Genomic DNA, 15,647 nt, shown 5'->3' with positions numbered 1-15,647 from the left:
TGATAGTTTGAAATTTAGTTTATAAAACAAAAGGGTGTCAATGGGTATGAAGGAGCATTATGATTGTTTTCATGTACTTGCAGTGTTACTGTGGACACTCTTTGGCTCCAACAGACAAAACTAGGGACAGTGGATAAAAACTGTTAGAAGCACATTCAAACTAGATGAAATAAAATTGAACAATTAATTAGAACTATTCATAAGCAGAATAGTCAAGAATAATTAATTTTCCCTATTGAAGATTCTTAAAGACTCGTATAATCATTTAACTATTTTTTTTCCACAGATTGTTGATATTATTTGTGTTTAAGTACAATTTGAATTATATTATTTATGAGGCCTCTTAATATCTTAGTGGTTATCTTATCCTCAGATCTGATGATAATGATAATAATAAACAATAACAATACAATAATAATAATAAAGCTATATTTTCAAGAACTTGTGGATAGAGGAAAGAAGTCAATATTGGGGAAAATAGTAGAAGAAAAACCAGGCATGAGAAGACTAGATTGTCTGACAAAAAGCATAATCATGGGAATTTAGAAGAAAGGATAATTGAAATAGAAACATGGAAAAAAGAATTAAGCATACTTGGTGATTTGTCATTAATTAGAACAAAAGAAATACAATAATCAATTATGTCCTTGAGGATTCTAGTTTTAATGACTAAGAGGGCAATGAAATAAAAGATAGAAATAAATTTAGATATAGATCTTCTGTGGATGACAAATTAACACTTTTATAGTTTGGGATTAAAGTGGTAGAAGAAAATTGGGAATATATCTCAAGCAAAAATCAAGATTGCAAAATTAAAAAAAAATATTTGACTTATAATAATTAGCACTGAAGATAATTTGATTGCATAAGACAGCATTGTACTGGAGGATAACAAAAACAATCTCTCTGTAGTAAACTTAGATTCAGCTTTGGAATCAGAAAGCACTTGGATTCAATTTCTGCTTTTTTATAAATCCTTTCTTTGTGACACTGGGAAAGACTCAATGTCTTAGCATTCCAGGAAACTGAATAAGACTAATTTTCAATATCGAAAACAACAAATCTTGTTAAATAAGGGGAATCGATTCATTGGGATTTCCCTACTTCTATTTAAATCATAATTCTGTTCCAAAAATCTTTACATACAGAACTGTTTCTACAGAAGAAAGCATGTTCAAAGACAAAAATATACATCTTAATTTTTTCCTTGTGATAGTTTTAAAATAAAAATCATATTTTTGTCACTAGATTTTTATATAGAAAGATGAAAGGATCATAGATTTAGATCTAGAAGATACTTCAGAGATTATCTAATCCAATTTCATGCCACATATACAGATTAAGTTATTTGCCTAGATAACAAATGTGGAAGGCATCCAAAGCAAAATTTGAATATATGGCTGAAGAGGGATAATATATTAAAAGCACTTGGCATAATACCAAACATATAGTAGGTGCTATATAAATGTTTATTACATTCCATTCTTCACTTCTTTTCTCATGTCCTCTGAATCAATAAATAATCTTTTCAGAAACCGATAATCTATATTAATTAGATAAAAAAGGAAACCCAAGACAGTTTGATCCCTTTCCACTGTACAAAAATGTAAATTCGTACATCCAGGTTTACTGGTCCATAACTATTCTATAATCTATGAAAGCTCTTTAGTGCTCAACAAAGCTGAGTATGTATATTTCCAGCACAAAAATCTGTTTTGTAACAGATCATTGACTAGATTTTCTATGTATATGTTTGGCATCACATTGGACATGAAACAGAGAGATATTATACTTTGAATCTCTTCTTAAATATAACGGAGCCTCTATTTCCGATTTCTAATTTTTTATAACATAGGATACGGCCTATTTAATCAAAACATGAAAGAACAAGAGGGCTCAAGAGCAAAGAGTGAAGTCTTGGTGATTAGTTGATTATAATATCATCTTTTTCATTAACCAAGTGAATGGAGCAATGATCTCAATACAAGGGCCTACTTAAAATAAATGTGATGCTTCATTTTTGCCTCCCAGAAATTCTGGGAATCAATGATTGAACCAAAGAGCAAGATGTGCCCTTCTCATAACTACTCGGAAGCATTAATGTTCTTCTGCTACAGCTCTGTTGGCAACGTGCCCAGAGAGCAATTTAGCTGCATCATGGAGATTTGAAAGAAAAGTTTATGGGTTTCTTAATGCAGTTTATGAAAGACTATTTTGAAATCAGCATCTTGGTAAACTTTAGACCCATTATATAAAGAAAAAGTTTCACCATGATTCTGGAATGTATTAAAAGGAGGGTTGCATGCAAAGAATTGGAAGGCACCTTTCTACTAGGATCTGCATTAATCAGATTTTTGTTTACATATTGTGTTCAGCCTGAGCATTTTACAAAGGATGCAGAGAAACTAGAGAGTCCAGGAAAGAGCGACAAAAATAACTAAAGGAATAGAAAATAGGTTCTATGAGGAAAAGTTAAAGGAATTTGAATTGTTTATTCTAGAGAAGAGGAATCTAAGTGGCACTTAATAACTGTTTTCAAGGATTTAAAAGTTTTTTTTTGTCTTATTTTATAAGTATGCTCACTGTTCTCTATGTCTATGGAAAGCCTAATAATGAGGCATCACTTAAATTAAAGAAAGGTATTGTATGTGCCAAAATGTTTGTGGCAGCTTTTTTCATAGTGGCTAGAAACTGGAAGATGAATGCATGTCCATCAATTAGAGAATGGTTGGGTAAATTATGGTATATGAAGGTTATGGAATATTATTGCTCTGTAAGAAATGACCAGCAGGAAGAATACAGAGAGGCTTGGAGAGACTTACATCAACTGATGCTGAGTGAAATGAATAGAACCAGAAGATTTCTGTACACTTCAATGCTGTATGAAGATGTATTCTTATGGAAGTGGATATCTTCAACATAAAGAAGATCCAACTCACTTCCAGTTAATCAATGATGGACAGAAACAACTATACCCAGAGAAGGAACACTGGGAAGTGAATGTAAATTGTTAGCACTACTGTCTTGCTACCCAGGTTACTTACACATTCGCAATCTAATACTTAACATGCAAGAAGAAAATGGGATTTATACACATATATTGTATCTAGGTTATATTGTAACATATGTAAAATATATGGGATTGTCTGTCATCAAGGGGAGAGAGTAGAAGGAGGGAGGGGATAATTTGGAAAATGAATACAAGGGATAATGTTATAAAAAAGTTACTCATGTATATATACTGTCAAAAAATTATAATTATAAAATAATTTTTGAGACCACTTTATTTATTGATTTTTGGTTTCATAAATTATTTTGCCATAGCCAAACATTTTTTCACTGAATAGCCAGTCTCTTGGGGATGAACCCCTTCATATTTAGCTAGACCATGGAAAACAGACTTGATTTATTTCTGGTCCAGCTTTGAAGAATTTAGAAAATATCCCCTCCTTCCCCTTGATGACAAGCAATTCCATACATTTTACATATGATACAATATAACCTAGATACAATATATGTGTAAATACCATTTTCTTGTTGCACATTAAGTATTAGATTCTGAAGGTATAAGTAACCTGAGTAGATAGACAGTAATTCTAAAAGTTACATTCACTTCCCAGTGTTCCTTCTCTGAGTGCAGTTGTTTCTGTCCATCACTGCTCAACTGGAAATGAGGTGGATCTTCTTAATGTTGAAGATATCCACTTCCATCAGAATACATCTTCATACAACATTGAAGTGTGCAGAGATCTTCTGGTTCTATTCATTTCACTCAGCATCAGTTGATGTAAGTCTCTCCAAGCCTCTCTGTATTCCTCCTGCTGGTCATTTCTTACAGAGCAATAATATTCCATAATCTTCATATGCCATAATTTACCCAACCATTCTCCAACTGATGGACATCCATTCATCTTCCAGTTTCTAGCTACAACAAAAAGAGCTGCCACAAACATTTTGGCACATATATGTCTCTTTCCGCTCTTTAGTATTTCTTTGGGATATAATCCCAGTAGTAATACTGCTGTATTAGTGTCCCAGTTTTCCCACATCCCCTCCAACATTCATCATTATTTGTTCCTGTCATCTTAGCCAAACTGACAGGTGTGTAGTGGTATCTCAGAGTAGTCTTAATTTGCATTTCTCTGATCAGTAGTGATTTGGAACACTCTTTCATATGAGTGGAAATAGTTTCAATTTCATCATCTGAGAATTGTCTGTTCATATACTTTGACCATTTATCAAATGGAGAATGGTTTGATTTCTTATAAATTAGAGTCAGTTCTCTATATATTTTGGAAATGAGACCATTATCGGAACCTTTAACTTTAAAAATTTCTTCCCAATTTGATACTTCCCTTCTAATCTTGTTTGCATTAGTATTGTTTGTACAGAAATTATTTAGTTTGATGTAATCAAAATCTTCTATTTTGTGATCAATAATGATCTCTAGTTCTCCTCTGGTCATAAATTCCTTCCTTCTCCACAGGTCTGAGAGGTAGACTATTATCTGTTCCCCTAATCTATTTAAGATCTCATTCTTTATGGTTAAATCCCTTGTTCCTCTAATCTATTTATTATCTCCCTCTTTATGCCTAAATCATGGACCCATTTTGATCTTATCTTGGTATATGGTGTTAAGTGTGGATCCATGTCTAATTTCTGCCATACTAATTTCCAGTTTTCCCAACAGTTTTTTCCAAATAATGAATTTTTTTTCCCTAATGTTGGTATCTTTGGGTTTATCAAACACTGTATTGCTATAGATGTACCCGTTTTTGTCCTTTGTATCTAATCTGTTCCACTGATCAACTGGTCTATTTCTTATCCAATACCAAATGGTTTTGGTGACTGCTGCTATATAATATAGCTTTAGATCAGGTACATTTAGACCACCTTCCCCTGAGTTTTTTTTCATTAGTTCCCTTGCAATTCTCGACCTTTTATTCTTCCATATGAATTTTGTTGTTATTTTTTCTAGGTCATTAAAATAGTTTCTTGGGAGTCTTATTGGTATATCACTAAATAATTAGATTAGTTTGGGGAGTATTGTCATCTTTATTATATTCGCTCGGCCTATCCAAGAGCACTGAATGTCTTTCCAATTATTTAAATCTGACTTTATTTTTGTGGCAAGTGTTTTGTAATTTTGCTCATATAATTCCTGACTAATCTTTGGTAGATGGATTCCCAAATACTTTATACTCTCAACATTTGTTTGGAATGGAATTTCTCTTTGTATCTCTTGTTGTTGAATTTTGTTGGTGATATATAAAAATGCTGAGGATTTATGTGGATTTATTTTGTATCCTGCTACTTTGCTAAATTTCTGAATTATTTCTAATAACTTTTTAGCAGAGTCTTTGGGGTTCTCTAAGTATACCATCATGTCATCTAAAAAGAATGATAGTTTGATTTCCTTATTTCCTACTCTAATTCCTTGAATCTCTTTCTCGGCTCTTATTGCCGAGGCTAGCGTTTCTAGTACTGTATTAAATAATAATGGTGATAGTGGGCAATCTTGTTGCACTCCTGATCTTACTGGGAAAGGTTCCAGTTTATTTCTATTGCATATTATGCTTTCTGACAGTTTTAAATATATGTTCCTGATTATTCTCAGGAATAGTCCAATTATTCCTATACTCTCAAGAGTTTTTAGTACAAATGGATGTTGCCTTTTGTCAAATGCTTTTTCTGCATCTATTGCGATGATCATATGGTTTTTATTAATTTGATTATTAATATGGTCAATTATACTAATAGTTTTCCTAATATTGAACCAGCCCTGCATTCCTGGTATAAATCCTACTTTATCATAGTGCATTATCCAGGGGATGATTTTTTGAAGTCTTTTTGCTAATATCTTATTTAAGATTTTAGCATCAATATTCATTAAGGAGATTGGTCTATAATTTTCTTTCTCAGTTTTCGACCTACCTGGTTTAGGTATCAGTACCATGTCTGTTTCATAAAAGGAGTTTGGTAGGACTCCTTCATCCCCTATTTTTTCAAATAGTTTATATAACATTTTGGCTAAGTGTTCTTTAAATGTTTGGTAGAGGGGGCAGAGCCAAGATGGCGGAGAAGAAACACACGACTCTGTGAACGTCCTCACTCCCTCACAACCAATTAGATAAATCAGCCTCAGAAATAGCTCTGGACTGATAGATACCACAAGGACTGGAAGCACGACTTACCAGCTGAAGAGAATCTGGAGTTTCAACAGAAAAGGTCAGTTCCCAGGGGAGGAAGAAGAGAGGCCAGCACAGACGGCTGGGTGCTAGCATACTGCGCCGATTGCACTGGGAAGGGCTCTGGGATCAGAGAAGCCACTGAGATAAAGGAATCTGGCACAGGCTGTTAGCTCTTCTCAGCTTATAATATAACAGTTCAGAAGAGAAAGCTAAAATACCTTAAAAATTCAGATAGATTAGATTTTCCAGGACCCTGGGGGTGATTCAGCAGATCTCAGCACCAGGGGGTGTGGCCTCACCTCCCTCCTGAAAATAGTTAAGATATTGACAAGTGGGTGGATATGGCCCAAGGCAACACACACTGCCTAGCTTAGCTGGAGGGAGTGGAACTCAGATCCGGAAGTCCCAGAGAAGCAGAACCTTTGAACTAGGGACCACGGTTTCTGGCAGACACTTCCAGTCTGAGTGCAGGGGCTTCTCAAGTCACCTGCTGCAGACATCCACGCCCCACCAGGATGCATAGGTTAGGCTTTGTGCCGGATTTACTGTTCAATCTCAACCTCAGGGAAGCCACTAAAAAACAGCGCCCTTGGCATACAGCAGTGCTGGTCACATCTGAGGCACTTCCAGGGAGGGGGTGGGGAACTCTCTCCCAGAGCTCTATCTTAGCTCAGGCGCTAGAGCGGCTGCATCCATCCGGTCTGGCAGGAAGCTGGTAAAGAAGTAAATAAATAATTTCCTACCCCAGGGACAGACCCCAAAAGATTTTTTAAATATGAACAAAAAAGACAGAAAAACCATAGATTCCTTCTACACAGAGAAAGAGCGGGTATCCAACCCCAAGGAAGTTAATTGCAGAGAGACAGCAGATAACAACCTAAAGGGGAATGATTCCTGCCCCCCATCACATAACTCTCTCCTAGAAGAGACTCTTAAAAAGTTAAGAGAGTTTGAAGAAAAATGGGGAAAGGAAAGGGAAGCTATGATAAAAAATAACAACGTCCTGAAATTGGAGTGGGAAAAAATAAAGAATTCACAGGAGATGCAGGGAAACAAAATTTATGAATTAGAAAAGGTTAAAAAATCACAGGAAAGTAGGATTTCTGAATTGGAAAAGATAAAAAAGTCTCAAGAAAATAGAATTTCTGAAATGGAAAAAGAAAATAATTCTCAAAAAAAACTTAGGGAAATGGAAAAAATTCAATAGAGCAAAATAATTCATTTAAAAATGAAATTGGGCATTTACAAAAAGAACTAAAAACTGTGAAAGAAGAAAATAACTCCTTAAAAGTCAGGATGGAACAAATAGAAATGAATGATTTACAGAGAACCCAAGAATCAGTGAAACAAAACAAAAAAAAAAAATGAGAAGCTGGAGAACAACGTCAAATACTTACTGGGAAAATCTATAGACCTGGAAAATAGATCTAGGAGAGATAATCTGCAGATCATTGGACTTCAAGAAAACTATGACCAAAATAAGAGCCTAGATTCTATTTTACAAGAAATTATCAAAGAGAACTGTCCAGAGATAATAGCAACAGAAGGGAAAGTAGATGTGGAAAGAATTCATCGAACTCCTGCTGAAATAGACCGTAAAAAAAGAACACCACGGAATATTGTGGCTAAACTGCAGAATTACCACACAAAGGAGAAAATCCTGCAAGCAGCTAGAAAAAAAAAAAACAATTTAAATACCAAGGTGCCACAATAAGGGTCACTCAAGATCTGGCTGCCTCCACATTAAAAGATAGAAGGGCCTGGAACCTAATATTCCATAAGGCAAAAGATCAAGGACTGCAACCAAGAATGAACTACCAAGCTAAGTTTAGTATCTTTTTCCATGGAAGAAGATGGTCATTCAATGAAATAGAGGAATTCTATATGTTTCTAAGAAAAAAACCAGACTTAAACAAAAAATTTGATCTATATCCACAAGACTGAAGAGGAACAGAAAAAGGTACACAGAACCCTTGAGAACTGTAACTCTGTTGTGGGTATATAAAAAGTACACAAGGATAATTTGCTTTTACTGATATAAAAGAAAAAAGGGGGATGTAGTAAAGGGAAGGAGGTCGTTTCAGAAAAAGGGGAAGGAATGATAAAAAGAGATAAACTACATCCCAGGAAGATGCATAGAAAATACAACATATCTGAGGGAATTTAGTGAGGGGGAGAATCATTGTGTGAATCTTACTCTCATCAGGAAAGGCTCAAAGAGTAAATAATTAACATATTTGTTTTTCAGAGAATTTTCTCTCACATCATTAAAAGGGGGGAGAGGAAAAGGGAAAAGGAAAAGGAGAATAAGTGAAGGGACTTGGAAGGAGGGGGGAGGGACACTAAAAAAGAAAGGGAGGGTTGCGCGTCACAAGGGGGGTCTGTAAATTAAATATCGGGGAGGGGGATCAGGGGGGTCAAGGGAAAAAAGCATAATCTGGGGATAATATGATGGCAGGAAATACAGAATTAGTAATTTTAACTGTAAATGTGAATGGGATGAAAGATCCCATCAAACGGAGACGGATAGCAGATTGGATCAAAAAGCAGAACCCTACAATATGTTGTCTGCAGGAAACACACTTAAAGCACAGAGATACATACAGAGTTAAATTAAAAGGTTGGAACAGAGCCTATTATGCTTCAGGTAAAACCAAAAAAGCAGGGGTAGCTATCCTTAACTCAGATCAAGCAAAAGCAGAAGTAAATCTAATTTAAAAAGATAAGGAAGGAAACTATATCCTGCTGAAAGGTAGCATAAATAATGAAGCCATATCAATACTAAACATATATGCATCAAGTGGTACAGCATCTAACTTTCTAAGGGAAAAGTTAAGAGAATTGCAAGAAGAAATAGACAGTAAAACTATAACAGTGGGAGATCTCAACCTTGCACTCTCAGATTTAGACAAATCAAACCACAAAACAAACAAGAAAGAAATTAAAAAAAGTAAATAGAACATAAGAAAAACTAGGTATGATAGACCTTTGGAGAAAACTGAATGGCAATAGAAAAGAATATACTTTCTTCTCAGCAGTTCATGGATCCTATACAAAAATTGACCATATATTAGGACATAAAGATCTCAAAATTAAATGTAGGAAGGCAGAAATAATAAATGCCTTCTTCTCAGATCACAATGCAATAAAAGCTACATTCAGTAAAAAGTTAGGGGTAAATACACCAAAAAGTAATTGGAAACTGAATAATCCCATCTTAAAGAATGACTGGGTGAAAGAGCAAATTATAGAAACAATTCATAATTTCACCCAAGATAATGACAATGATGAGACATCATACCAAAATCTTTGGGATGCAGCTAAAGCAGTAATAAGGGGGAATTTTATATCTTTAGAGGCTTATTTGAAGAAAATAGAGAAAGAGAAGATTAACCAATTGGGCTTACAACTTAAAAGGCTAGAAAAAGACCAAATTATAAACACCCAACCAAAAATTAAACTTGAAATACAAAAATTAAAAGGAGAAATCAATAATATTGAAAGTAAAAAAAAAAAAAAAAACTATTGAATTAATAAATAAAACCAAGAGTTGGTTTTATGAAAAAGCCAATAAAATAGATAAGCCTTTGATAAATTTGATCAGAAAAAAGAAAGAGGAAAATCAAATTGTTAGTCTTACAAATGAAAAGGGGGATCTTTCCACCAATGAAGAGGAAATTAGAGAAATAATAAGGAGTTACTTTGCCCAACTTTATGCCAATAAATTTGATAACTTAAGTGAAATGGATGACTTCCTCAAAAAATATAGGCTCCCTAGATTAACAGAGGAGGAGATAAATTGCTTAAATAGTCCCATTTCAGAAAAAGAAATAGAACAAGCTATTAATCAACTCCCCAGGAAAAAATCCCCAGGGACAGATGGATTCACATGTGAATTCTACCAAACATTTAAAGAACAATTAGCCCCAATGTTATATAAATTATTTGAAAAAATAGGGGATGAAGGTGTCCAACCAAACTCCTTTTATGACACAGACATGATACTGATACCTAAACCAGGTAGGTCGAAAACTGAGAAAGAAAATTATAGACCAATCTCCTTAATGAATATTGATGCTAAAATCTTAAATAAGATATTAGCAAAAAGACTTCAAAAAATCATCTCTAGGATAATACACTATGATCAAGTAGGATTCATACCAGGAATGCAAGGCTGGTTTAATATTAGGAAAACTATTAATATAATTGACCATATTAATAATCAAATTAATAAGAACCATATGATCATCTCAATAGATGCAGAAAAAGCATTTGAGAAAACCCAACATCCATTCCTACTAAAAACTCTTGAGAGTATAGGAATAAATGGACTATTCCTTCGAATAATCAAGAGCATATATTTAAGACCGTCAGTAAGTATAATATGCAATAGAAATAAACTACAACCTTTCCCAGTAAGATCAGGAGTGAAACAAGGTTGCCCACTATCACCATTACTATTCAATATAGTACTAGAAATGCTAGCCTTGGCAATAAGAGCCGAGAAAGTGATTCAAGGAATTAGAGTAGGAAATGAGGAAATTAAACTATCACTTTTTGCAGATGACATGATGGTATACTTAGAAAACCCCAAAGACTCTGCTAAAAAGCTATTAGAAATAATTCAGAATTTTAGCAAAGTGGCAGGATACAAAATAAATCCACATAAATCCTCAGCATTCTTATATATCACCAACAAAATGCAACAGCAAGAGATACAAAGGGAAATTCCATTCCAAACAAATGTTGAGAGTATTAAGTATTTGGGGATCCATCTACCAAAGAAAAATCAGGAATTATATAAGAAAAATTACAAAACACTTGCCACAAAAATAGAATCAGATTTAAATAATTGGAAAGACATTCAGTGCTCTTGGATAGGCCGAGCGAATATAATAAAGATGACAATACTCCCCAAACTAATCTGTTTATTTAGTGCTATACCAATCAGACTCCCAAGAAACTATTTCAATGACCTAGAAAAAATAACAACAAAATTCATATGGAAGAATAAAAGGTCGAGAATTGCAAGGGAACTAATGAAAAAAAACTCAGGGGAAGGTGGTCTAAGTGTACCTGATCTAAAGCTATATTATATAGCAGCAGTCACCAAAACCATTTGGTATTGGCTAAGAAATAGACCGGTAGATCTGTGGAACAGATTAGATACAAAGGACAAAAAAAGAGTACATCTATAGCAATCTAGTCTTTGACAAACACAAAGATACCAACATTAGGGATAAAAATTCATTATTTGGAAAAAACTGTTGGGAAAACTGGAAATTAGTAAGGCAGAAATTAGATATGGATCCACACTTAACACCATATACCAAGATAAGATCAAAATGGGTCCATGATTTAAGCATAAAGAGGGAGATAATAAATAGATTAGAGGAACAGGGGATAGTCTACCTCTCAGACTTGTGGAGGAGGAGGGAATTTATGACCAGAGGAGAACTAGAGAGCATTATTGATCACAAAATAGAAGATTTTGATTACATCAAACTAAAAAGGTTCTGTACAAATAATACTAATGCAAACAAGATTAGAAGGGAAGTAACAAATTGGGAAAATATTTTTAAAAACAAAGGTTCTGACAAAGGTCTCATTTCCAAAATATATAAAGAACTGACCCTAATTTATAAGAAACCCAACCATTCTCCAATTGATAAATGGTCAAAGGATATGAATAGACAATTCTCAGATGAAGAAATTGAAACTATATCCACTCACATGAAAGAGTGTTCCTAATCACTACTGATCAGAGAAATGCAAATTAAGACAACTCTGAGATACCACTACACACCTGTCAGTTTGGCTAAGATGACAGGAACAAATAATGATGAATGTTGGAGGGGATGTGGGGAAACTGGGATACTAATACATTTCTGGTGGAGTTGCGAAAGAATCCAGCCATTCTGGAGAGCAATCTGGAATTATGCCCAAAAAGCTATCAAACTGTGCATACCCTTTGACCCAGCAGTGCTACTACTGGGCTTATATCCCAAAGAAATACTAAAGAGCGGAAAGAGACATATATGCGCCAAAATGTTTGTGGCAGCTCTTTTTGTTGTAGCTAGAAACTGGAAGATGAATGGATGTCCATCAGTTGGAGAATGGTTGGGTAAATTATGGTATATGAAGGTTATGGAATATTATTGCTCTGTAAGAAATGACTAGCAGAAGGAATACAGAGAGACTTGGAGAGACTTACATCAACTGATGCAGAGTGAAATGAGCAGAACCAGAAGATCACTATACACTTCAACAACAATATTGTATGAGGATGTATTCTTTTTTTTTTTTTTTTCAAAATTTTAGTTTTTAAATGTTTAAACAGTTTTCCACTATTTTCTTAAACTTTTGGGTAAACTGGAGTAGCAAAAGGGCTAGGAGTCTAGCCCTTGAGTCAGAAAGATCTGGATTCAGGTTCTGCCTTTTCAAATAGCAGCATAGGCAAGTCACTATCCCTATCACAACCTTTAACTATAACTAAACAACTTTGTAAGACTACTAACATAACAATCATCTATTTTTTTATTATATATATATATATATATATTTTTTTTTTTTTTTATAATATTATCCCTTGTATTCATTTTTCCAAATTACCCTCCCTCAGGGGCGGAGCCAAGATGGCGGAGAAGAAACACATGACTCAGTGAACGTCCTCACTCCCTCACAACCAATTAGATAAATTAAGTCTCAAAATTAGCTCAGGACTGATAGATACCACAAGGACTGGAAGCACGACTTACCAGCTGAAGAGAATCTGGAGTTTCAACAGGAAAGGTCAGTTCTCAGGGGAGGAATAAGAAAGACCAGCACAGACGGTGGGGTAGGGGCACACTGCGCCCATTGCGCTGGGAAGGGCTCTGGGATCAGAGAAGCCACTGAGGTAAAGGAATCTGGCACAGGCTGTTAGCTCTTCTCTGCTAATTATTTAGCAGTTCAGAAGAGAAAGCCAAACTATTTTAAAACTCAAATTAGATTTTCCCCATCCGGGGGGTGACTCAGCAGAACTCTTGGCACCAGGGGGTGTGGCCTCAGCTACCTCCTGAGAATAGTTAAGAGACGGCCAAGTGGGTGGATACGGCCCAAGGCAACACACACTGCCTAGTTTAGCTGGAGGGAGTGGAACTCAGCTCCAGGAAGTCCCAGAGAAGCAGAACCTTTGAACTAGGGACCGCAGTTTCTGGCAGACACTTCCAGTTTGAGCGCAGGGGCTTCTCACGTCACCTGCTGCAGACATCCACTCCCCACCCGGACACATAGGCTGGGCTTCGTGCTGTCTTCACTATTCTACGCCCTCAAAGCGCAGTAGTGCTAATCACCTCTGAGGCACTTCCAGGGAGGGGGTTGGGAACTCTCTCCCAGAGCTCTCTCTTAGCTCAGGCTCAGGAGCCGCTGCATCCATCTGGTCTGGGAGGAAGCTGGTAAAGAAGTAAATAATTTCCTACCCCAGAGACAGACCCCAAAAGATTTTTTTAAGTATGAGCAAAAAAGCTAGAAAAACCATAGATTCCTTCTATACAGAGAAAGAGCGGGTACCCAACCCCGAGGAAGTTGACAGCAGAGAATCAGCAGACAACAACCTAAAGGGGAACGATTCCTGCCCCCCATCACATAACTCGCTCCTAGAAGAAGCTCTTAAAAAATTGAGGGAGATCGAAGAAAAATGGGGAAAAGAAAGGGAAGTTATGATAGAGAATAACAACGTCCTGAAATTGGAGTTGGAAAAAATAAAGAATTCACAGGAGATGCAGGGAAACAAAATTAGTGAATTAGAAAAGGTTAAAAAAACACAGGAAAGTAGGATTTCTGAATTGGAAAAGATAAAAAAGTCTCAAGAAAATAGAATTTCTGAATTGGAAAAAGAAAATAATTCTCAAAAAAAAAAAATTAGGGAAATGGAAAAAAATTCAATAGAGCTAAATAATTCATTTAAAAACGAAATTGGGCATTTACAAAAAGAACTAAAAACTGTGAAAGAAGAAAATAACTCCTTAAAAGTCAGGATGGAACAAATAGAAATGAATGATTCACAGAGAACCCAAGAATCAGTCAAACAAAAGAAAAAAAATGAGAAGCTGGAGAACAACGTCAAATACTTACTGGGAAAATCTATAGACCTGGAAAATAGATCTAGGAGAGATAATCTGCGGATTATTGGACTTCCAGAAAACTATGACCAAAAAAAGAGCCTAGATTCTATTTTACAGGAAATTATCAAAGAGAACTGTCCAGAGATAATAGAAACAGAAGGGAAAGTAGATGTGGAAAGAATTCATCGAACTCCTTCAGAAATAGACCCTAAAAAAAGAACACCACGGAATATAGTGGCTAAGCTGCAGAATTACCACACAAAGGAGAAAATCCTGAAAGCAGCTAGAAAAAAACAATTTAAATACCAAGGTGCCACAATAAGGGTCACCCAAGATCTGGCTGCCTCCACATTAAAAGATAGAAGGGCCTGGAACCTGATATTCCGAAAGGCAAAAGATCAAGGACTGCAACCAAGAATGAACTACCCAGCTAAGTTTAGCATCTTTTTACATGGAAGAAGATGGTCATTCAATGAAACAGAGGAATTCTATATGTTTCTAAGAAAAAAACCAGACTTAAACAAAAAATTTGATCTACATCCACAAGACTGAAGAGAAACAGAAAAAGGTACACAGAACCCTTGAGAACTGTAACTCTGTTGTGGGTATATAAAAAATACTCAAGGATAATTTGATTTTACTGATATAAAAGAAAAAAAGGGGGGTGTGGTAAAGGGAAGGAGGTCGGTTCAGAAAAAGGGGAAGGAGTGATAAAAAGAGGGAAACTACATCCCAGGAAGAAACATAGAAAATACACCATATCTGAGGGAACTTAGTGAGGGGGAGAATCATTGTGTGAATCTTACTCTCATCAGAAGAGGCTCAAAGAGTAAATAATTAACATATTTGTTTTTCAGAGAATTTTCTCTCACCTCATTAAAAGGGGGGAGAGGAAAAGGGGAAAGGAAAAGGAAAATAAGTGAAGGGACTTGGAGGGAGGCGGGAGGGATCCTAAAAAAAAAAAAAAAAGAGGGAGGGTTGCGCATCACAAGGGGGGTCTGTAAATTAAATATCGGGGAGGGGGATCAGGGGGGTCAAGGGAAAAAAGTATAATCTGGGGATAATACGATGGCAGGAAACACAGAATTAGTAATTTTAACTGTAAATGTAAATGGGATGAATGATCCCATCAAATGGAGACGGATAGCAGATTGGATCAAAAAGCAGAACCCTACAATATGTTGCCTACAGGAAACACACTTAAAGCAGGGAGATACATACAGAGTAAAGGTAAAAGGTTGGAACAGAGCCTATTATACTTCAGGTAAAGCCAAAAAAGCAGGAGTAGCTATCCTTATCTCAGATCAAGCAAAAGCAGAAGTAGATCTAGTTAAAAAAGATAAGGAGGGAA

The sequence above is a fragment of the Sminthopsis crassicaudata genome, chromosome 4 (assembly GCF_048593235.1).
Source record: "Sminthopsis crassicaudata isolate SCR6 chromosome 4, ASM4859323v1, whole genome shotgun sequence".
Lineage (NCBI taxonomy): Eukaryota > Metazoa > Chordata > Mammalia > Dasyuromorphia > Dasyuridae > Sminthopsis > Sminthopsis crassicaudata.
This window is presented reverse-complemented; position numbering follows the sequence as displayed.